The following is a 26038-nucleotide window of genomic DNA, read 5'->3' on the forward strand; positions in this document are numbered from 1 at the left end:
ATCCCTTAATCTCCTGTATGGCTGCTCATGGTTGGGAAGGGGAGAAAGAAAAGGCAGTGAAGGCCATTGCTATACTCCAATCTTATATCTTATATTAGAAAAGCTTAAAAAAAAAAAAAAAAGCTTTCAGAAGAAAAGAAAGAAAGACTTAAATAAAATCGCTTGCCAAGAAGAGTTGCACTGAAGCTTGACAATGGAACTGATAGCTAGTAATATATTTGGGGTTACAGCAAGAGTCCTAAGATGCAAATGTGTTCATTTTATCTTCCAGTGTCTTACATTCAGATAAATGGTTCAGGGCATGTCTTTGCAAATCCTCATAGAGAAAAAAAGAAGAGTTATGTCCTAAAGCACACTCAGATCAGGGTTATCCAACTAATTCTGTTTACCCCCCAAGGGAGAATGACCAAACATTCCCGGTTTCAAGTGAAAATGAGAAAAAAATACTTAAAGAACAAAGGGCAATTGCATTTCTGAATAACACAATTAAAATGTTAAAAATATTTTGAGGCTAACAAATACCCCGAATCCAAGCTGATTTCAAGAACTAATCAACATGAGACAATACAGGGAACTTCAGTTGAGGACATCAAAAACTAATAGGATTTGAAATGTAAATACCAGAGATTTTTTGTATATTGCTTAATTTTTTTTTAAGTGGGGGAAAAAAGCACAGTTTCTAACTTATTTAATATTCCTAAAATATTTGTTTGGTGCCTGCCGTAACCCCAATACCATGGTAAGTACTGAGGATATCTTGCCTTGCCTATCTCTTTGTTATGTTTATCTGCAGCTAGAGAAGGAAGAAGCAATATGCAGGATTCTGAAGAAGCACAAGCCTAAAGGGGCCAGATTATACCTACAGGTTTCATGCATGCCACTAAGACAGGTCATCAACCAGAAAATATAGATAGCAACCCTCAGAGCAACAACAAAGGCAACAACAACAAAGAGTAGAGGGAAGACTATGCATCCAAGAGCCCTGGACAACAGGACTGGAGAACCTATGGCTTCTGGAGTTGATCTCTGCCTCAAAAAAAAAAAAATGAAAATTTGTAACTTATAAAAGAAAGAAGAAACAATTATAATTATTTTTGATGTGTTCTCTAAATATGGAGGAATATTATTCAGCCTTTAAAAAGGATATCCTGCCATTTGCAACAAATGGAGAAACCTAGAGAATATTTTGCCAATGAAATATGTTAGTCACAGAAGGAGAAATTACTGCAGAATTCCACTTATAAGAGGTACCTAAAACTGTCAAAAGTCCTAGAAGCAAAGAATAGATTGGTGGTTGCTAGGGACTGGGGAAGTTAGAGGTGGAACATTCATTGTTTAATGAGTATTAAGGTTTCAGTTATTCAAGAATAAATTCTAAAGAATTATTGTAGTATGACATAATATCTACTGTTAACAACATGGTATTGTGTACTTTAAAAAATCTTAAAATGACAGATCTCATGTTAAATGCTTTTCACACACACACACACACACACACGAGAACACAAGAAACATTTTTAGAAGTGATGGATATGTTCAGTACCTTGATTCTGGTGATGGTATCATGAGTGTATGCATATGTTCAAACTCATCAAGATGTGTATATTAAATGTGTGCAAATTTTTGTGTATCAGCAATATCTCAGCAAATCTAAACAAAAAGGCTGGAAAAAAGAATTAATTTTGTCCAGGAAAAAAGATGATTTCCAAATGATGAAGAGTTCACTGGGGTATTGAAGAGTAGTTATAGGCAGTGCTCACCAGTTCTAATGCTCTCAGTCTGGGAGAGGAAGGTCTATCCAAAGGCTCCATGCTTAAAAAAAAAAAAAAAAAAAACAATAACAAAAAACAAAGGCTCCATGTTGTTGTCTCCCCTTCCCCCACCCCTGCGCTGCAGGTTTCTGGATTTCTACTTCCCTGTACTGTGTAGTTGCCTCTGAAGCTCCCTTTGTGGTGTCCTTCTGCTGTGTAGCCTTTACCCCCAATATATGAGTATATCTCATAAAGGTATGTGTACATACAGATATAGGTATACACTCATATCTGTAAATATATTCATTTTCTCTCCTGTATTCTCTTTGTTTTTCTTCTTTCATTTTCTGTGACATAGAATTAAAAAGTGAGTTTTGTAGTTCTTGAATAGTAAAGTCTCCTGAATATAATGTACTTCATGTTTCTTGAATTGTTTTGAAATTTCTTAAGGAAAATAAGTGAAATTGTTTAAATCTCTGTACTTAAAAAATAAATAAATAAATAAATAAATAAATAAATAAATAAATAAATAAATAAAATAAAATAAAAAACAAGAGCTGGGGATCCCTGGGTGGCTCAGTGGTTTAGCCCCTGCCTTCGGCCCAGGGCATGATCCAGCAGTCCCAGGATCAAGTCCTGCATTGGGCTCCCTGCATGGAGCCTGCTTCTCCCTCTGCCTGTGTCTCTGTCTCTCTCTCTCTGTGTCTCTCATGAATAAATAAATAAAATCTTTAAAAATAAATAAATAAAATAAAAAACAAGAACAAAGAAACAGTTGTCACCTATATAGTATCTGGTTGATTATATGTGAGCATATTTGTGGGTGTGTGCATATGTGCGTTTGTGTGTGTGTGTGTGAGAGAGAGAGAGTCAGACAGAGACAGAGAGACAGAGATGAAGGGAGGATAATGATCAAAGTCAGAGCAAAGGCCTAGAGTAGAAAAGACAGTCCTCATTTCTGTTATAGGAAGAAGCATTTTCTGTCTTACCCCCTCATTTCTAGCTCCAGCTAAATAGAAAAGTGAAGAAAGTAGATGATAGTTATAGTCTTGCGGATTGCAGTATCTTATTCATATGTTATATTAACTCTTTCTTCCTAAAAGTTTGTTCTAATGTTTTCGTTGCTTTTTCTCCAGAGGGAGAAAAAAAAATCCTTCTGTCAGCTTTATAAGCTACCTAGGAGTTAACAGGTTTTCAGAAATATTTATTAAAAATTAATTAGTGAATATTGTGTATTTATAGAAGATATGACTGGATTCTTGAAAGTTCACTTGCTCTCTCTTTCAATATTTAAAAATAAACATAAGGCTGGCTGGAAGAGTGTGGACATAGATTATCAGGAAGAGTATTTTTTTTTCTCTAGCTATTGGAAATACTTATTATAAAGCCTCAGTGAAATATAGCTTAGGCTGCATTTTAATTAGACTTCAATGTTTTCTTTCTGAAGATGGCATCTGGAGAACAATCTGGCTTCATTTCCCACAATAAGATGCCTTTTGTGGACTGATATTTCAAAATACACCTCAGAGTCATTAGAAAGCATAACAAAGTTATCAGCCCCCCAAATTGCCTGTGGCCATCAAATACGAGAGAGTTATTTTTAGTAGAACCATCCATATCAACTATCAAGGTGAGACTACACTTACATGGCATGAATAAAGCTTTTCTAGCCTATCCTGACAAAACCTTCAATGGTAATTGACAGAAGTGCTTGCTAGAATGCTGATTTTGGTTGTAAACAGAATGTACCAGATCAGGGGGGCCAGGATGAGGAGTCCATACCCCCACATGGCATGCCACTTCCCTATCTAAAAGTATTCAAGGCTTTCTCGCTGCTGTTAGGATAGAGAACAAGCTTGCTACCTGTGTGGTCTGGGCCCTATTCAGCTTCTTTTCTCATCGCTCATTCTCTCAAGCTTTTGGTCAACTCCTCAGATAGGTCATCTTCACTTTCTCTTATTCATTGGTCTTCAACTAATCTAATTTTCTGTCTGATATAATGTCTCCTTACTCTTTCTCTTGCCTTTTCCCATTGTCTGGCTTAACCTTCCAGTGTTGGTTTAAATATCACTACCTCCAGAATCTCTCATCTTATGTCCAAACTACATGTCTGCTTCCCCCACACAAATGCTTCCAGAGCACCCAACATTTTCCCTACAGCAGCATTTCATGCTGTCATAATTGCTCATCTCCTTGTCTGCATGCCTCACTGGATGAAAAGCACTGAGATGTCCTCAGTCCTATACACTATTGTGTCCAAAGCACCCACCATAGGTACTCAGATGAACAAATTTCAGATCATGTTATGTGGTACCAATAGGGAATTAGAGGTGGGAGGGATGGACAGGTAGAGTAATAAAGAAGACTGAGATATGAACGCAGCACATAGTACATATTAGGTAGATACACAAGTAGTGCCAGCTAGGGCTGCAGGTGGGTGTTCCTGAGAATAGTGAAGTCTCCATGCAGGGATCTAGCTTTGAGTTTCAAGTAGTATGGAAATTAGCATTCAGAACCCTGAGTCTTGTCCTTAAGAAAATTTTCCAATGCAAGGGAGAAGCCCAGTCCCAAAGGAACCTGAATGGGTCAAGATATTAACGTAGAGATCCAATTACTGAAATCAGTGTATGAAATAAATGTTCAGACATCAAGAACTGGTCAGAATACATCCATTAGGTCTGAGGTACAAGGTCAGAATGGGACCAGAACAAGGTGGAAGATGTAGAACATAGGAATCCTTGGGTTTCCTAAAACTCAGGAAAATAGTTGGATCTAGAGCCTGAAGAAAAGTTAGGCCTGTGAATGCTGAAGAGCTCCTAATACGTTGATCTGAAAGAGGTGAGGACAACGAGTGAGGAAGTCAGGTGATTCAATCATAAGAAAGGCCAAACTGACTTAGGAGGCTGTGTCTAGTAGTTACTTTGCTTAGACAATCACTGGGCAGTCCACCTGGAAGCTGCAGAGGGACAGATCTCCAGATCTTCAGTGCTCACTACATTTACTGTTCCCTCAAAGGGTTTTCTGCTTAACCCCAGGACCCAGTTGTTTGTGGAGAACTCATGTCCTTCTCAGGCCTGCAAGTTGGTGCTTTTCCCAAATACCATTCTGTAATGCATATTCCATGTCTGATTCAGTCTGAGTCATCACACCATTAGGGGAGCTACTCCACAGTCTAAGAATTTCAGTGGAGCTGAACTTGTTCATGGTAGTTTTCTAGATGTGATTCTGACATCTACTATTTCTACCAAGTATCCAAGTCATAGCTTCTGTTACAAAGTTCCCAGGATAAGCCAAAAAGGAATCATTTTAAGTAAGACCAATGAGAAAAAATATCTCAGCCCTAAAGACAAACCCACAACCAAACATACAGCCAAACATTTCAAACAATTAGGAAATTCATCACAATAACCTTACAGAGAGTTTGGTCCAGAAATCAATACTTCCCAACATTGGAGTTAAGTTCTAGAACTGGATCCAACTCAAACTTCACAAGTTTTTCCTTAATGTTGACATACTTTCCTTTCAATATAAATAAAGGGAGAGACCCGAACAGGAATGAATGCCGATGCATTCTGAGAGACCAGGCTAGTAAAAGATTTACTTCTTCAAGATTTCCAAACAATGTTCTGCGAGATGTTCAACAATTGGTACGTAAGGCACAGCTTTTGTAGGTTGAATATCGACGTTCCGCCTCTTCACCAGCAGCTGTGGAAAGAGGCAGATGTTTTCTAAAAAAGGAAGCAGGAGAAGGTCATATGAGAAGGGGGTCAGTGATTTCTTTTTTTGGTTTTGCTTTGTTTTTCTTGCTAACAGGGCTCATCATTTGAGTTCGTTCAAATATCTCCTTATTTCAATACACGCCGAGCTTTTCCAGAATATGGTGTGCATTTTGTTCACCTCCTTATCTCATGTCTAGCCCAGAGAGAAGGTATCCAATCAATATTTTTGAGCATTTGAATATATGAATGAGTGGATGAATGGATGAATGAATGTGTAAATGACAATTCCCCTGGAGATACTGTGTCAGAAAGCTGTTCTTCCTTTCCCTAACCCTCCTAAACCAGAAGGAGAAGATAAACCAGCCTAGCCAGCATGCCAAAGCAAAGCCAGAAAAGAAACAGGTCCACCAAGAGGTACATGAGTCTGAGCAGGTTAGAGAGAGGCTCGGAGACCATGACAGATGAATGTTCTCCATGACACCTTCCCCAATGCTCTCATTCTTCTCTTTCCATTCTTCTGTACTTAGCTCAGCAGTTGAATGGGGGTGGGGGTGACAACAGAGAGCTGTACCACTGTTGGGACTGAGCTTGTCTCTATACCCAGCACACTGCTTTCTATATCATCTCATGTAATCCTTCAGCAATGAAAAGAAATGGGTGTCAGGGCTCTCACTATGGGGCAGACAGAGGAAGCTGAGGTACAGGGAGTTCAGGTGACATGCCCAGACCTGCATGGCTGACCAGTGAGGATTCGGATTCCAGAGTCTTCCCCCTTAGCCAGAGAGAAACGGGACTGTTTTCACACATTGTCTCACCTCAGAATCATGACCTCATCACTGCGTTGCCAGAGGGGAGAGAAATATTTGCTGAGTTTATGGTGCTTTAGAAAGCTAATTCCAACTGTTCCACTGTGTCGTCCTGCTAGTCTGAAGCATGCAAGGTCAAGTGGACGGGGCAGAGGTAGGGCAAATGAGAACCTGGCAGAGATCTCGAAGCATTTTCAAGCCAGCCAGCGCCGAATTAACAGGCTTGTCCAGGTGTGGGAAAGCCAAGCTTGGGGAAGTCAGAGTGCCTGCGGGCTCCCAAGGTCTCTGCTCTTCCACCTTCCTCATCTTTAGATGGGCACAAACCTCTTGCAGGCAGTTATTTCCTCCCCCAGTGTCCTCCCACTTGTCACAAGGTCTCCATCCGTCCAGCCGTAATGAGCAATTTGCTCTAATCCATGAATAGAAATTGGAATTTAATTCATTTTAGTGGCATTTTGAGAAGGGAGATGCTTAAATAAGCTATTTGGTGTCCTCCACATTACCACTGAAGGTTAATCGCTACCCAATATGCATACTTGAGCTCAAAACTATGTTCTTGAGAAAATGGAATAATTAAACCACAAGTGGCAATTACTAGTATTTTAGTAGGCTTCTTGCTGTAGCAACATTACTAAGTAATATTTTTTCTAAGTTGGCATCCAGCTCTCAAATTTCCATTTCCAAATGTGTGTTATCTATTAATTTCTGATAATTTGTCCAGTGTTGAAAATGGAATGAGGTCATCATCTGACTAAAATCTCAAGTTGGCATTTTGTACTATGGCTTATTCTCTCCAAAAACCAAAGAAATTCACCTCCACTTTGAATATATTCTAAACTTACACACACTCCCTTATTACAAATAGTTTGGAATTTATTTTAGAAATGTGGCTCTGGTACATTTATGTAGAGCGCATGCTTCACAGCCACTTAAAATTCTGCTTTTAAAGAATATTTATTGACATGGGAAGATGTTCAGAATATAACATAGGTGGTAAAATATATCAAACTTTATGTAGAGTGTGAACATCATTTAAAAAATATAATTCTATATATGCACAGATATACACATAGAAAAAATCCTTACAGAGAAATATGCCAGATACCTCTAGATGGTAAATTTTGTATAGTTTTAATTTTCTTTTTAACTATACTAATCTTTCTTTATAACTATTTTCCAATTTTTATAACATACACATATTACTTTCATGCTTTATTATGCTTATTAATATTTTATAGAATATAAAACTTACTTTCTTACTTAAAAACTCAGATAAAGCTAAAATACTCCTTAAATACCTTACCATTTCAACCCCCTCCCCAGAAATTGACATTATTCCTAATTTTTATTAATAGAGGGGCTTCTCATCTGCAGCGCTGTGGACATTTTAGGGCAGGGTAGCTTTTTAGGAGTGAGGGTGTGCTGTTCTGTGTACTGTAGGATATTTCATAGACACCTGGATTTCTGTTTGCTAGATTAGAGGTGCACAGCATGAACCCACCTCTTGGTTATGACAACCAGAGATATCTCCATACATTGCCAAATGTCCTCTGGGGTTAAAAATCATCCCTCCCCGCCATGCACTGGCACACATGTACACTCATATAGAAATGTATAATTTTAAAAATGGCATTTTTCTGTACATAGCTATAACTTGCTTTTCTAAAAATTCAATGTTACATCTTAGTGGCCTTTATAAGTTAGTACATATAGATCTCATGTATTATGTTAGTAATCAGAAAATAAAAGCATTATAATAAGAATTTACAAAGAAGAAATGTACGCAATTGCAATTCAGACAAAGACCTTTAGGAAACTATCACTCTACATATGTGTATACTGCCAAGGTGACTCTGGGGCATGTTCTGCCCTCTGATGAATGGAAGGCTCCCAAAACCACTGTGACTGAGCCAAATTTAAAGAAAAGAATCAAGTTATAGGATGCCCCATTTTGGCAGAATAAGGGAAAAGAAAAAGATATGACCTTGGATTTCAGGGGGAAGAGCAGTGTGCCCATCCCCAGAACAAAGCTAGTCAAAAGACCCCATTTCATTAATCTCTTCTCACCAGTTTCTATAATCCAGTATCTGCCAATTCCTTTGTCCACTTTTCTCCAGCTCAATCTACTGCTACAAATCTCTCTCTCTCTTTTGATGAACATAGAGATTCTAGGACCCACATGAAGACAAGATTTAACCTCTGAATTCACAATCAAAATTTTAAAACAGAATTTAGGTTAATTCCTCTCCCCTAAAGTATAACAATTAACTTCAAGAAATAGAGCATTGGCAGCTCCAGAAGCTCTCAACCCTTGGGTGCCTCCCCCTTACCCAATTCCAAACTTCCCTCCAAAGAAAGGTAAGGGTTATCCTGACACTTTTGATAATCATATTGCTACTTTTCTTTATGATATACCACTTAAGCATGCATCCCTAAGTAATATGGCAGCTTTGTGTATTTTTTCTTGTCTTGCTTAGCATTATGTTTGTGAAAATTATCTATAATGTTGATCAAAGCTGTGATTTTGGTAATGTTCATTACTATAGATATAATGTTTTATGAATATACAAAATTTCTTCATACACTTTACCTTTTCTGGATATTTGGATTTTTCCAACCTTAATTATTACTGTTCTGCAATATGTATATTACTGTCCATGTTTCCCAGACATATGTGCATAAGGGTCTCAAGCGTGTATACCTGGAAGAGGATTAACCATGCCAGGAGATCTATATGCCATACAAACCCCCAGGAACACTGAAGAAAAATTCCCATTAATCCACTATCCTCACCTACACCTGGATATCCAAAGCCATGAAAATGTTGATATGGCTCTTAGCTTTTAATACTACATAATGGAATACAAACATTCATGAATAAGATAGATGGTTTAAAGGTCTCTGTTTTAGTTTGTGGTTCTATAGCAAAATTCTATAGGTAAGTGGCTTATAAACAACAGAAATTTATTTCTCACAGTTGTGGAGCATGGAAAGTCCAAAATCAAAGTAATGGCAGCTTTGGTGTCTAGTGAGAAGCTACTTCCTAGTTCACAGCACTCTTCTTACTGTGCCCTTACATAGTAGGAGGACCAGGGTCTCTTCTATAAGGGCACTAATCCCATTCATGAGGATTCCACCCTCTTGACCTAATCTCTTCCCAAAGGCCCCAGTTCCAAATACTATCACACTGGGGGGTTAGGATTTCAACATATGAATTTTGAGGGTACACAAACGTTTAGTCCATAACAGCCTCGAACTGAATGAGCTCTACTAAAGTTATCTGAATGAGCTCCTCCTCATTCCTGGGTGAGGTGATACCAATGCCTTCCAAATTTCTCTAACTTCACTTAATATCCAGAAACTTGTGGGGAAAGCTAAGGATAGGATACCAAAGCATAGTGCCAGGGTCCAAACTAGAGAATATTTCCAATGTCCAGTCACCAAATCCAAGAGGTTAGCTAAAAATTATGTACTAAGTACTTAAATAAAATTATTATGAAATTCAGCTGATATAAACAAATAAAAACAGGAACCAAGTTATAAGCTCAAACACTGGGACCCAATGGAACTCATCCAACTTCTTTCCTGCCCATGTCTACTCCTTCAGCAGTGTTCCCCATCTCAGTAAATGACATCACCATCCACCCTGTAGCCTAAATCATAGGAAAAATCTTTTTATAGAATTCTCCCCCTCCTTTACCACCCATACCCAATAGCTTTTTCTCAGATATGCCCACTTCTCTCTACCCCCATCTCCAATATCTTCCTACCTTAGTCTAGGGCATTCTTACTGCTTGCCTGGGTACTGCTAAATGTTCTCCCTGCAACTACTGTATTTCATGGTCCAAAGTCAAGGATCTGATATGTTTTCATTTCTTCCTCAACCCAACACAGTGCCTGACTCCTGGTATTATATTTGATAAATGAATGAATGAATCTATTCCTGTTTCCCTCCAGAGTATTCCCTCCAGAGTGATCTTCTCAAATGCTGATCTGATGGCATTGCTATGAACTTTAAAATCTTCCAGGGATTCCTCATACCTTTTAAGATAAAATTCTAAGTTATTTAATAGAGCTTATGAGGCTCTGAGTAATCTTCTCCTGCCCTAATTCTCAAGCTTTACCTTTTATAATTCTTCCTTTTGAACCCCATTCTGAACCTCAAAAGTTCAATCAGAGCCTAGAATAGTTTTTGCTCTCTGTTGTCTCTTGGACACACTACTTCCTTTTTCTGAAATACTTCCTTAATGGTTATTTCCATCATAGCAGTCATAAGGATTGTTTACCAGTATTCTAGCTCTTTCCCCATCCAAACATGGCATGGTTATATTTTCCTGCCCCCTTATAATTAGTCATGGCCATGTCAATCTATTTGGCTAATGGAATTTACACAGAAGTATCTTGCACTGCTCCTGGGCTGATGACTGAAGAGCCAGTGTGTAAGTCACTGTATTCCTTTGCTTGTGTCTCAGAGAACATAAAAGCAGAGGTGGAGTCTCCCTTCAGTTTTGTTTTTGAGTTTGGTCCACAATAAATAAGTACAATGAGAGGGAAAGAAATTGTTGATATTTTCAAGCCACTAAAATTTGGGGTTGTTAGTTACTGTAGCAGCACCTGACATATTCTAACAAATCACTCCGTATTCCCTAACTACCCCTCCCTAACACATATGCACATAAATGTGTCCTTCAGATTTCAGCTTCAGTAGTCCTCTTTGACTCATCAAATCTGAGTTAAGTGCCCATCTGTGTGCTTCTACAGCAAATATCTTTTATTTTCCCAGTTATTGGTAAAGGCCACGCTGCATTATAGTTCCTTATCTGATGTCGATATCAGAGCTCCCAAAACTTTAATGTGCATTGGAATCACCCAGGAATCTCATTAAAATGCAGATTCTGATTCAATGAAATGCATGTGAGAGTCTCATTTCTAACAGGGCCACAGGTGATATTGATACTACAGGGATCTGTCTTCTCCTTTGAGCTAAAAGCTCTCTGGGGACAGGGAGCATATTTATTTTTTGGTTTTGGTAACCTCCTGCACCTGTGAGATACAGACACTAGTTAGCAAAATCAGTGAATGAAATCCCCTAGGCAGGCCATGGGGAAGAAGCTGGAAGAATTTCTGGATCTGCAGGTCCAGAGTTACATTGCTTTTCCTCTGTCCTGAAGGGAGCAGGTAACAAGTGGTGCCAGGTGATAGTCCATATAGTGGACACAATAAAATAGGGATGATTGATTTGATACAGTGAGGTAATCAAAGGATGGAGACAGGAAGAGACAGGAAGAAATAATCATTTAACTTCCTAACATGAAAGAGATAGGAATTCTAGATGTTTACATGGTAAAAAAGAATCACTGTGACTGTCATTATTTGAAAGACTATGGACAAGGTATTCTGAGTGCACTAGATTTTAATTTCTAGAAAACGCTGTGGCATTTGCTATGGTAATTTTGTTTGTTAGCACCAAACACCCTCTCCTCTTCATCCAAATGCCAATTTACAAAGACTCAAAAATATTGCACAGAAAAAAACTGACCAAATTGGGTATTCGTGGGTCTTGTGTGTGGAGTGGGCAGGCTAGGGATGCCTCAGAAAGACGGTGATGGGGGCAGAGCAGTCACGTGTCCTTAACACTGGCAGAAAGACATGGGGGCCCAGATCTCCTAGCTCTTTGAGAAGCAACAGAGGGTGATTTTTAAAAAAATGACTGATTGAGAAACCAGGGTTTTTTACTATTTATGCCAGACAATAAACATTCACCTTTGACATCGGACAAATCATTTCTGATTCAGAATGTAGTTTCCTTCACCTTAAATTGGAGTTTCCAGACTTACAGGAGTCCTTCAAGCCCTCGATGTATTGGGTGAGGAATGTTTCTATGGCTGCCCGTCACATCATCTCTCTCTCTCTCTCTCTCTCTCTCTCTCTTTCTTCTCTAGAAAAGCCCAGGACCTGAATGTCTTTGTCCATGTGTGTGTCTGGCCATCACACGTTCTCTCTGATAAATACAAGAGATGACTTTCCTAAGAATTCTTTACTAAGAATAGTACCACTGGTTCTGTTCTGAATGTGTCCCTACATATATGACTTGTTTGCAAGTAGCAAATAACCATTGATTCTTCAGTTTGTGCTTAAAATTAAGTCTCTACAAATAACACGCATAGAGTCCAGTCACCTTGATTTTCTTGGGAGGACACTAAAGTGCATGTAACCATTTCCAGAACTGGCCCAAGGCTGTGTCATGGCTGGTAACACAGTGCAGTGGCCTTTTGGAGGCTTATGTAATCTATGGGATAGAATAGCCTCTGAAAAAATCCATCAGGCAAAGTAGGGATTTCAACCATGATCATCCCTTTGACCAGTCTCTTTCTCTCCTCCTTCCATGCCTCTACTTCCCCTCCCCCTCCTCTCTCATCCTCTCTTATCTTCTGTCACTACCTTCTGTTTCTGATGAGTATCAAAAATGACACAGAAGTGTTTACTTCATTGGCACGTGGGAAAGAGATCCAGTGTGATCATTATCTCCTCCTTCTTTTTGGTTTGAACACTATTAAATGAAAAAAGCATGCTTCAAACCATGACAACCTTTTTTTCAAAGAATCTTTTTAGTTTCCACATGGTTTGGGAGAAAAGAGATGCTGTTTTTTCCCTTCCTGGGAGTCATGGGCACTTTAAAGTGGTGGGGATGGGGCTAGCAATTAGAAAAACCACCCCAGTGTTCTTCCCAAAGATGCCCCCTTCCCAGCCTCTGTTCAGGGGCCTAAGTGACCTCACTTTCTTTTCCCTTTCATGGCTCTCTTTACCTGTATTTCACCCCTGGAAGCCTTCATTTTTCCTACCTACAGGCCTTTTTGCTAAAGATGAAAATTACTTAGAACTCTTTAGAATTAGCTGGTGTGAAAACAATATACATTGATCGGAAACAGCTCAGGAAATGGTTCAAATTGCAGAGTTGAAACACTATTCAGGTATGATGATTGGGGGCATTTAGGAGAATTGGAAATGCTTTTCAACATATCATTAAAAGGCAGAAAAGGTACTTAAATTGTTTCCCTCATTTTACTCAATCTACTAGCACGGAGCCAATAAATGGTACATAGTCATGAAACTAGGTTTGATACAGTTGGCACCATTTTAACGTTGTTTCCTCATGGAGCCATTATTTTGTGGCATGTCCCTTTTCAAAGAAAGATCAAAGGTGGCCGGTGCTCAAATATATCCAACATGGGAAAAGAAAGCATGTATTTGCCTTGAGTTTGTGAGCAAAAAGAATCTTAGTATCTGAATTTTGAACTCTAATTTTTTTCCACAACATTGCCTTCCTTTAAGCCCTACAGATATAGTTTCTTAATGACCTAGACCAAACAACAAGGATTAGATAGTATTAAGAAAGCAGGATAATAGGGTAGCAATTTATTATTGTACACAGTCCACTTCTCTCCAGGATGATTTTTAAGTCCTATTTAGGAGTTTACCATAATAGCAGAAACCATTTCATCTGAATGCAGGAGAAATTTTCAGAATATGCATTTTTTCAAAGTAAGAATTAGTGTCTTAAAAAGTATTTAACAGTTGCACCATCATCAATTGTGCCTATGTGCCGATGAATGTACAAAAATTAACAAATTAAAACAAAGTAATGTTGCTATTTATGTCACCTCGATCATAAAATGAGGCTATTCATAGCTAGCACTTATAGAAAGATGACTCTGTATCTGAAGTCCCATACTAAGGGTTTTTACATGCATTACCTCATTTAACATTCAACCAGACCTCTGATGCAAAGTTCTGTTAGCATCTCCATTTTACAAAAGAAGATTCACAAAGTTTAAGTAGCAGATCAATGCCATTTGGCCCTCATATGGCAGGGTCAATACTTGACCTCATGTCTGTTCAACTCCAAGCCTATATCCACTCTCAGCATAAAATTAAGCTCAATAATTCTATAATAAGAGTGTCTGGGTTTCAATTACAGCTCCACATTCCCTAGCTCAAGGTCTAGTTGAGAATTCTTAATCTCTCTGTGCTTCCATTGTCTCTGTAAAAAGAGATGATCTATAGCCATACCTACCTTGTGATATTGTTATAATGATTAACTAAGATATATAAATCACAAACTGAATAGCACTTAGTAAGCGTTTAACAAATGCTAATGTCTTTTATTGACCCTATTTTCCCCCATGCCCACCACTCCTAGAAAAAACCCTGAGATTTTTTTGGTTTTATGTTTTACTTTTCTTCCTCTGTAGAGCACAATAATGATAATTTTTAAATAAGCCTTAGTTGGGACAGGGGAAATTGAATAAAAGTCTAACAACAGCACATGGTTTACTAGCAGCCTGCTTCAATAGTATTTGGGATGTTCAACCTTCAATGAAGGCAGCCTCAGGTAACGCTAACCTGACTCAAACAGACCAATGCCATATGTCATCCCCATGCTCTGCTATAAATGGGCTACATGGTTAGGTCCATCAGCAACCCTAGAGCTGGATGGTCCTTATATCAAAGGCTTTGACTGGGTGTTGCTGGTGCTCTGAGCAGAAAGTAAAGGGAGATGAACTGGGAGAAGCTGAAGGAAAAGAGAATGGATAAGAAACTAAGGTTGGTTAAGAAATTATTTCATTCAATGCTAATAACATCCATATTCCTACTTCCCTCCCATTCTTCCTCCAGCTTCTCTCTATTCCCCTTCTCTCTTCTCTTTCCCATCTCTGTCTGTCTCTATCTCTTCCTCTCCCTCCCATCTTTCCTTTATATTGTTTGAGCTCCTACTTTTATTTAGGCCAATCTTTCTGTTGAGAAAACTGAGTCTAAAAGGTCAATATCGGGTGCCTGGGTGGCTCAGTCAGTTAAGTGTCTGACTCTTAATTTCTGCTTAGGTCATGATCTCAGGGTTGTGAGATCGAGGTCTGTGTCAGGCTCTGCACTGGACATGGAGCTTGCTTAGGATTCTCTCTCTCCCTCCCCCTCTGCTCTTCTCCTCCCTCCCTTTACATAAAAAATAAAAAGATCAATAACAACTATTGTAAATAATGCTGCTACAAACATAGGAGTGCACACACATATCTTTTTAACTTGATGTTTTCACATTCTTTGGTTAAATACCCATTAGTGTAATTATTGGATCATATTTTTAATTTTTTGAGGAACTCCATACTGGTCTCCAGTGGCTGCACCAGTTTTCATTCCCATCAATAGCACAAGAGACTTCCCCTTTCTCCACATCCCCACCAACACCTGTTGTTTCCGATGTTGTTAATTTTAGCCATTCTGACAGATGTAAGGTGACATCTCATTGTGGTTTTGATTTACATTTTCCCGATGATATGTGATGTTGAGCAACTTTTTATGTGCCTGTTGGTTATCTGGGTGTCATCTTTGGAGAAATGACTCTTCATGTCTTCTGCCCATTTTTCGTTGGATTATTTGTTTTTTTGGGTTGAGTTTTAGAAGTTCTTTATATATTTTGTATACTAACCCTTTATCAGACATGTCATTTGCAAATATCTTCTCCCATTCAGTAGGCTGCCTTTTCATTTTGTTGGTTGTTTCCTTTGCTGTGTAGAAGCCTTTTATTTTGGTGTAGTCCCAACAGTTTATTTTTGCTTTTATTTCCCTTGCTTCAGGAGACATATCTAGGAAAATGTTGCTACAGCCAATGTCAGAGACATCACTGCCTCTGCTCTCTTCTAGGATTTTTATGGTTTCAGGTCTCACATTTGGGTCTTTAATCCATTTTGAGTTTATTTTTGTGTATGATGTAGGAAAGTGGTCCAGCTTCATTCTTTTGCATGTAGTTGACCTGTTTTTCCAACACTGTTTCTTGAAGAGCTTGTCTTTTTTCCATCGGATATTCTTTCTTGCTTGTCAAATATTAATTGATCATATAATTGTGGATTTATTTCTGTGTCCATCAATAGATAAATGGACAAAGAAAATGTGAGATACACATGCACAATAGATAATCTGGTGTGTGTGTATATGTATATATATACACACATATATAAAAAGAAATCTTGCCATTTGCAACAACATGGGTGGAGCTAGACAGTATAATGCTAAGAGAAATAAGTCAGCCAGATAAAGACAAATACATGATTTCACTCATATGTATAATTTAAGAAACAAAACAAATAAGCAATGGAAAAACGGAAAGAGATAAAGAGAGAAACCAAGAAACAGATTCTTAACTACAGAGAACATACTGAGGGTTACCAGTGGGGAGCTGGGTGAAATTAGTGATGAGAATGAAGGAGGGCACTTGTCATGATGAGCACTTGGATGATGTATAGAATTGTTGAATCACTATGTTGTTACACCTGAAACTAATATAACACTGTATGTTCATTATGCTAGAATTAAAGAAAAAGAAAATTAAAAATAAGAAATGGAAAGAAAACATTTGATCTGCAGAATACTATTCAGCAATAAAAAGGAATGAGCTATTAATAGACACAGGTTTGCTATCTCTTAAGAAAATTATGCTGAGTTAATAAAGTCTATCTCAAAAAAATAAAGCCTATCTCAAAAAGTTACCTAGTATAGGATTCCATCTCTTTAACATTCTTGAAATGACAATTATGGATTAGTGTTGTATGGAGTTAGGGTAGTGGTTGTAAAGAGTTAGGGATTGGGATGGATTTAGCTATATAAATCAGTGGCACAAGGAATCTTTATGATTGGAAATGTTTTGGGTCTTGACTCTTGTGATGATTACATGAAGCTACATGCACACACACATGTGAGTGCATATAAAACTGGTGAAATCTGAATAAAGTTGATGAATTGTATCAATATCACAAAGAAAGAAATAGGTCAATAACTTTTTCAAGGTCACACAGTGTGTCTGTGATGGATATTTGTACAGAGTCCTCTTTGGCTCATAAGCCCTTGCTCTTTCTGCTGTACTCCTCTACTTAAAAGAGGACAGTGGGCATGTATAAGAAGGGAAGGCATCTGTCTAGGAAAACAGGGTAGGAACAGAAGTGCTTCCAAAAATAGCCAGAGGCTCTTTCAGTATCTTTTGGGTCATAGGTACAAGAGTCTATTCTAGAATTTTGTTTATTTTTGCCTTTCACTTCAAGAAAATATTATGTTGAGTATCACCTAGGCTACTGACTATCTTTTCCTCTTGTCTGCCAGACAAGAAAAATCTTAGCCATATCTTTCCCAGGGCTTGGACATTTGAATTTTCAGAAAGTAATAAACTATGTTGCCTCTTTGAGGGCTGGGATTCTTCACTGATTGCTAAACTGCACAGTTTGCTGCACTTTGCTGGATTTGCAAATTGTAAAGATGGGAGCAATCTCCTCAGGGACTGATTATATTTTTCAAAAATCTGCATTTTTGTATTATTAACTCTCAAGGAAGCAAGAAAAAAAAAGACTTCCTTTCATTAACTGCATACTGCTCTGGGCTTGGTAGGTAAAATTAGGCTACTAGAATAATAAACTCCTTTAGGCATTTCCATTATACCTTTAGGACAAGCAGGTATGCAAGTCTGAGTTAAAATGTATAAAGCACAAAGTTCTGTCTTATATAGGGGAGGGTTTCTAGACGGACTATGCTTGTCTTGCCTTCCTTTGAAACACATTCACCTTGTCATTGTCCCTGAGGACAATGAAAGTACTTGTTAATGTCACCATGCTTCATTACTGAGTACTTACCTCTAGTAATAGTTGCAACAGTTTGCACAGATGGTGTTTATGTGTTTGTTTAAAATGCCAAATATTTTTATAATTTGATAAATAAAACACTAGCAAACAGCTTATGGATACATCTATTAGAAGACTGAGATAATTAAAGATAATCAATCAAGGATGGATGCATAAAGTAAGATTTCAAGTATACATGATTATTTATCAAATAAATACTTAGAGGCAATGGCAGGAACCACTGGGATGGAATGCTAGCTTTCCTCTTAGTATTCAAAGACCTTAATAGCCCTCTGAACACTGAAGGAGGAAGCATATCTTAGTTACAGCCAAGAAAAGGAACATTTATGAAACAATTTCTCCTGATTGATGATTTGAAGCAGTGAGGTGTTTCTGATTTAAAAAAAAAAAAAATCCAACCAATTTGTCAGCACAATGTTGGAAGGAACAAAGTTTCTCATTTGATTTCATTGACTTAACACATCCTGGGAATAACAAGTACCCTGCTATTCCCCAAACCTAGAGAAGGCAGATGCATGCAGAATAGCTGCTTAATAGAAGCACTGTCATTTGTTAAAAGAAATGTCTGCTCACATTTCCTCGGACTCTTTAGGAGTGGGAATAAACCAAGCATAACACCATTTGTTTCTGTAGTACAGCTAAAGTGCCATAAACAACCAAAGAAGAGGTAAATATTTTCCTGCTTTTCAACAGGAACACGTTCCTGTTTAGCTCCCTGTTTACAAATATACTGTTTCTGGCTTTGGTTTCTCAGGGACATCTTTGCCTTTTCTCCTTAATCAGAAAGGAAGAGGCCAATAATGATTCCAGCAAGTCTGAGCACTGCTGCACTGACCCTGCTGGAGAAGCTGCTGATTGCTTGACTTATGTATAGTAAGTGGTTATGAATATTCATCTCATTCTGTTTTTTTCCAGTGTTTGAATAAGTGCTTCATCTTACGTGAGCTATTTATGATATCTTTGTAGGATTTCAGAGTAATCTATAAAAGAAGAAAAGTTTAGTCGGATTTGAAAGAGATACAGGTAGATTTGAGTGTTGAGAGAGGGCATTTCAAAAGGTTAACATTTCTCAATCCTGGGTATAATTTAGAATCTCCAGGGGAGAGATTAAAACATACATTGTATGAATTAAATCAGTATCTTTGGAGGTGGTTAATGACATCATACCTTTTGAAATTCCCTAGATGAGTTTAATGTGCAACCAGGATGAGAGCCACTGTTCTCCATGTTCAAGCTCATAAATACAATTTTACAATCTGTAAAGAGAATAGAATTTTTATTTAATTTTTTTTAAGAGAGGAGGTGAAAGGAGCAGAGGGAAAGAGAGAATCTTCAGCAGGCTCCTTGCCCAGTGTGGAGCCTGGCATGGATTTCAATCTCACAACCCTGAGATCATGACTTGAGCCGAAATCAAGAGTCGGGAGCTTAATTGACTGAGCCACCCAGGTGCCACCAAGTGAAAGGATTGAATCCAGGAAAATCTCAGAAAAGGGCCTGAAGAAGCAGTTCACCAAAGAAGACATACAAATGGCCATTAAATAGTTTTTAAAATAAACTAAAGCTTTCTTTGATTATTATCAAAGAAATGCAAAGTAAAATAGCAGTGGAATATCACTTTTGCCTATCATGTTAGTAAAGCTTTTAAACTGACAATATTTAACAGGATATAAAGACTATAGTGGTTGCCTTGCCAACATGCATGACATACATTTGCTGTTGTGAGCAACAGTATGGCAAGGGTGGGCCTGACTTCACTTGGCTGCCTCCCTTCCTAGGGTGCTCAGTGGTAGCATCCATCAGGTAACAGGATTACCCTAGCCTGGTAATCCTAGCCTTTCCTGGCCAATCAGAATGGCTTTTATCTGTAGTTGTGGGACTGAACTGTCTTTCTCCTCTAGGTATAAAAGCAGCAGCACTTTGCCAGCAGCCATCTCAGACTGAGGATAAAACTAACACAGGGAAGAAACAAGGAAGGTATCATCCATTTACTTAAACCACTAAATCTCCTTTCTGTTTAAATCACTTTGAATTAGCTGTTGTTATTATTATTTATGAGTCAAAGCATACTGACGACTTTATCTGAAAAGGTCACAATAGGTACTAATAAGCTGCAAACTGGAAGCAACCTTTCCAGGGAGCGAATAGGCAATATGTATCCAAAACTTTAAAATGAATTACATCTTTCACTTTATAATCCTGCTCCTAGGATTGTATTCCAAGGGGCTAATCACAGATGGTTAAAGACCTGTGTTAGAGAGCATTCATAACAGATATTTTTAATAGCTAAGAATTAGAAATAGCTAAAATGATCAATTTAGTAATCTTGCATAAGTAAGACTGGGCACATTTATATGGAGCAATCATTAAAGTCACATTTTTAACAACGTTTATTAATGATCATGAAGATGTGAAGTGGAAGAAAATGTGTATAGCTGAACAGAACTATAACCCAATATAAATAATTATTCCGGCTAGTGGGATTACAGGCAATTTTTATTTCCCTCTATGGATCTTTCTGTGTTTTCTAAATTCTCTATAATGAGCATGTATTAGTTTTATAACCAAAGAACAAAGTGATTTGTAGTACAAATGATGGCTAAGTCTTCTCCCCAAGAACTACTGTGAAGCCATGAGAGGCAATAGTCAGATTTCTCAGAATTCCCTCTTCCAGGGTTCCCAGCCTCCTTATCTGAGCTCTACTGTCAGCAGCCGGGGAGCCAGCCTTCATAGGGTCTCCACATCCTTCCTGGGGCCTTCTAAGCCAGGCTTCAGTGAAAGGAACGGAGATGGAGAGAGTCTGGGAAGCTCTCCTGTTCTGCTGCATCTCTAAATTGTAGAATTTTTTTAAAGATTTAAAAGTCATCTATTATAATTGATTGGCCAGCACCAAGGACAGCTTGACCTATTTTCACCAAACTCCATGCAATTTAAAAGCCACGTATTAAGAATTACTTGAAATCTCTGTTTTGCCAGAGTGAAGGACCCAGTGCCCCTCTGTTACTACCTTAAAGGCATCAATTACCCTTCTCTGGTTCTCTTTGCTCTTAAAAATAAGACAGAAATGTTCTGAAAGCAGCAAACTCGGTGCACAGCCGCTGACATCTTTAGCACATCTCACCTAGAGATGGACAAGTGTCATGCCTGCAACTGTAATTGTATTCAAGCCCGAAGTGGAAAGGAGAACAGAAGAGAGAAGGCTCAAATTCAGCAAGCCAGTTAAGACATCTCTTCATTCTTCTGAGCTGTGAATGCTTTCTTTCCCAGTCAGGGGGCCTGACCTCTGTGGTAGAGGACCTGAGCGGTGCCTTCTCTTTGGGGTGGGACAAAAGACTCCCCTCAAAACTAAATTCTGTCCTAGTTCCCAAATCCCCTCAATCAATGAAGAAACTGCTATTGAATAAAGCTAGGAAAGGAGAGGGAGGTGAAAAGCTCCATGACAGAGATTCCCAACAGGGATCAAACATTAGAGCTAATGCAGAAAGGAGATTAACACGTTGAAAAATACCCAAGCAATTAAGATAATCTGCATCCACTGTGGTTCACACACCAGATCAGTGTTTCTCAAACTTTAGTATGCACAGAAACCACCTGGGAAGCTTTTTAAAATGCCAGTTCTTATTCAGTACATCTGGGGTGAAATTCTGCATTTGTAACAGAATTTCAGTATGCCTGTTAGTGGCAAGAGTTCTACATCTATGAGATGGATGGGGTGTGGATCTCAGCTATGGGGCTGCAGTTTCTCCATGCAGCCCAGCGGCGCTAGGGTTCATGGGGAACTGGACCTCCCAGGTGACTTGGTGAGCGCTGTGATTGGGGCTGAGGACAATGAGAGCAACACGCGAAACAGTGGAGCACACAGCAACATGCTGTAAGTGGGTTAGAAGCATCATTTTTGCAGTTGGAATCCCTATATCTTTTAATACACTCAAACTTCAGACAGGTTACTGAACAGATCTAAGTCTTCCTTCCTTACCTGTAAAGTGGGATAATGACTCCGAGGGTTTTGCATGAGATGAAATGCTACCCTTGATATGATAAATATAGGACCTGTGGCAAAAATGCAGCACTTGTTCATAAGATTATTATTTTCATGACTATGGCTATGTTTGGGTATATACCTGAGTTATATATATATAATGTTAATACAGTTATCTTAAAAAGGAGCTTCCAGGGTTAAAAGGTGGTATCACTAGAAATGTGTCCCCATCTTTTCCTTGGTCCATGATGCCCACAGACACCTTTTAGATCTGAAATGGCTCTTTGCTTTGGAACCTTTTGTCTTGGACGTTGTAACCAACCTTTCACTGGAAGAGTGTGATAGCCTGTCTCCAATCTGTGCATACGGAAGGGAAATTACCTGCCTTGGAAGGAGAAGCCGTAGAGTTTCTAAACGTTCCCACCAGGTGTTGAGCTCACTCTAAAAAGTGACCATTCTTGTAATGAGATGTGAGTGAAGGGCACGGGGAACGGAGAAGATTGAGGGGTTATCACTTATTGAAAACCTAGCAAATCTGGGTACTTTATATACCTGCATATTTTACCTAATTCTTTTTTTAAAAGAATTTATTTATTTATTTATTCATTCATTCATTCATTCATTCATTCATTCATTCGTTTCTTTGTTTATGAGAGACACAGAGAGAGGCAGAGACGTAGGCAGAGGGAGAAGCAGGCTTCATGCAGGAATCCCTCCTCAATCCCTGGACTCCAGGATCACGCCCTGAGCCAAAGGCAGATGCTCAACCACTGAGCCACCCAGGCCTCCACCTTACCTCATTCAATGCTTATGGTAACTCTGTGCAGTAAGTAGAAATGAAATGATTGAACATGCTAGAGCAGAGATGCCATCCAAGTTTAAGTTCTCACAACTAAAAGTAACAGAAGTGGGATTCAAATCCAAATATTTCTGACTTCACATTTATGTCAAGACTCTTCTGGCCTCACATGACTCCTGTCTTGCATCTGGCATTCTCATCATTTGAGTCAACACTTTTGAAAACAAGTATTCTTTGTAAATTGTGGAGGACTCTATGTTTGTTAGATGGTGTCAGATCACAGCTGAATAAATGAGAGGTCATAGCTGAGAAGGTAAAAACCAATGAAGATCATTGAAATGAGTCTATAGAAAGAGAGAACATGGGGATCAGAGGAGGCAGTGTGAGGGCAGCAGATGCCCCCAGTGGGGTGATGGCACTCAGATGGAAACCATGGAGAAAGACAAGAGCACGTGTTAACTTTTCAATTTTTCTCAGATTCCTCCCTACCAAGCCATGCCGATATGTTGGGGCCCAGCCCTCAGAGCATCTCCCTGGACTTCTGGTACTCACTTAGAATTCCAGGGATCCTGAAGGCCAGACTATACTACCAGTTTCAGAGTGAATTAAGTAGGCCTTAAACTCTAAGAAATTGAATCAGAATGCAAAAGACTTCAAGGACTTGGCTCCATCACCTTGGTCTAGGATGGCTTCATTGGGCCCATGTGCAAGTAGCCAGAGAAAGCTGGTGTCTAGAGAGATAAAAAATGAATCAGATATGCCAAAAGAGGCAATGGTAAGAGACCATGTGAATCTAAGGGCTGATGTAGAAATAAGTTGACAAGCAAACAGGCTGCCTGGGCTCCCACCTGCTGTCCAGGCTCTGGTTTCAGCCTCCCATGAGGCTGATTACACTCCCTGCTTTGAAAGATACCCTGTTTCTTAGCAATTGGTGTCTCATTTATATTAAAGCACTTTTGAACAGATTTCTCTTGCTTGTAATCAAGCAATTCCCGACCAAGGTGACTGCAATCTCATCTGGCCAACTTTGGCCCATGCAAGTTATTACTGCCTCCCTCTTCTCCTTTTCACAGAGAGAACAGCTCCTCGGCCAAAACCACACAGTGACTCCAGTCAGCTACAGCTCACCAGTACATGGTCCCCAGCAAATGGGTTTTTCATTAGAATGTTCCATTGCTCTAAAGGGCAGTCACACTTAGCTGGTCAATTTTAATCAAATTCTTTGCCCACAAAGTCAGAAAGGTACAGACTTAAATTTGTCCCATGAAAATTGTTCTTAGCTGATAAAAAACATTTTATTTAAATTGTTAACAGTGTATCTTTAGTGCAAATCTATTTCAATTACAAAAGCTAAGAACTCTGACTATCAAATCCCTCTGCAGTAACTTCAACCCATTAAATCAGAACAATTTACCTTTCATCCATTGCCATCATGAATGCAATAATGAGGTGGGAAACAATAAAGATGTGGAATCATTTAATTTAAAAGAAAAAGTGAGCCACAATTCTAATTAAATCTTCTCACATTTCTAGTACAATACTTCACCTTCTATCTTTTCTTTTGTAGATTTTAAATGAAATTTCTGCACAAAATAAGCCAATGATATAGATTTCCATGCAAGGATGGATGTTTCTAATAATCACGTCCTTCATATTAATTCCAAGGAACAACTGTTGCTAGGAACAGTTACACATTGGAAATTCCAAATTTCCAAGGAACCAACAGTACATAATCAAGTACAGTGACCCAGGCTCAACACATTAATAGTTGCATATATTTTCATTAAGAATGCCTACATTGGGACGCCTGCGTGGCTCAGCAGTTAGGCATCTGCCTTCGGCTCAGGGCGTGATCCTGGAGTCCCGGGATCCAGTCCCACATCGGGCTCCCTGTGAGGAGCCTGCTTTTTTTCTCTGCCTATGTCTCTGCCTCTCTCTGTGTGTCTCTCATGAATAAATAAATAATAAAAAAAGAATGCCTACATTTTTCATTTTCAGTGTGATTTTGATGATCAACACACAGCACCACCAAAAACTATCACATTTCTAAAGCCTATATAATCCCATGTCCACTGTGAGGTCTGGCACGGGAGAGCACCTGGGAATTTGGCTGGAGTCCAAGGTACTCCAAGATTCATTGTTTCCTCCAAGGGCTCTAGAACTTCTGAGAGCCAGGGATTCTTTGAAGTGGCCCAAGAGATATAATGGATCTTGCAATTCTATGTCACTCAAAAGCAAAGACTCTCAGAAGGACCAGCAGAGATGACTAAATATTCCTGAATAACCCTCATATGTTCAAAATACCTTATACTGCAATCAGAAATTTAAGAATACTTATAAAATGATGATAACTGAGATCTGTACTGGTGTTCTAGAGGGTTTTTTAAAAAGATTTTATTTATTTATTTGACAGACACAGAGAGAGAAAGAATAGCAGACAAAGAGGAAGAGGGAGAAGCAGGCTCCCTGCTCAGCAGGGAGCCCAACATAGGGCTCGATCCCAGGACCCTGAGATCATGACCTGAGCTGAAGGCAGATGCTTAACCAACTGAGCCACCCAGTCACTCCAATATTCGAGTTTATAAAGCACTTTTACATATCTCAGTTGTTCTCAAGAATCATGTCCAGTAGCACTCATCATTATATTCATTTTAAAGATGAGGGAATCCCTGGGTGGCGCAGCGGTTTGGCGCCTGCCTTTGGCCCAGGGCACGATCCTGGAGACCCGGGATCGAATCCCACGTCGGGCTCCCGGTGCATGGAGCCTGCTTCTCCCTCTGCCTGTGTCTCTGCCTCTCTCTCTCTCTCTCTCTCTCTGTGACTATAATAAATAAATTTAAAAAAATTAAAAAAAAAAAAATAAAGATGAGCAAAGTAGGACCCTGGGAGTCTTACCAAAGTGATTTGCCACTAGTTTCAGAGCCAGGAAGAGGCAGATTTAGGACTAAAATCTACGTATCCCAACTCCTAGATATATGTTTTCTGCCACTATACTTAATACCCATTTATTTAAATCTACTGTCCCTCAAGTTATTGAAACTCAACTTTTCCAAAGATAGAACAACATGACTGGTCACTAACTCTAAACATTAAAATTTGTAACCTGCTTGTTAAGAAATTCTCATCTAGTGTTGGGGCATCATGAAAATTAGTCAGTTTCCTGTGTTAGAATAATGCAAGTCTGAGTAACTAATTGCAGGGACTTCCCAGGCCCTCTTCCCTACCCCTCCCCTACCAGACAGAAAAGGACAGCACATCACCCCTTCTTTGAGTTACTGGTTCAAGCCACATGCAAGTTTCTCTTGAGTT

The sequence above is a fragment of the Canis lupus genome, chromosome 5 (assembly GCF_003254725.2).
Source record: "Canis lupus dingo isolate Sandy chromosome 5, ASM325472v2, whole genome shotgun sequence".
NCBI classification, from domain to species: domain Eukaryota; kingdom Metazoa; phylum Chordata; class Mammalia; order Carnivora; family Canidae; genus Canis; species Canis lupus.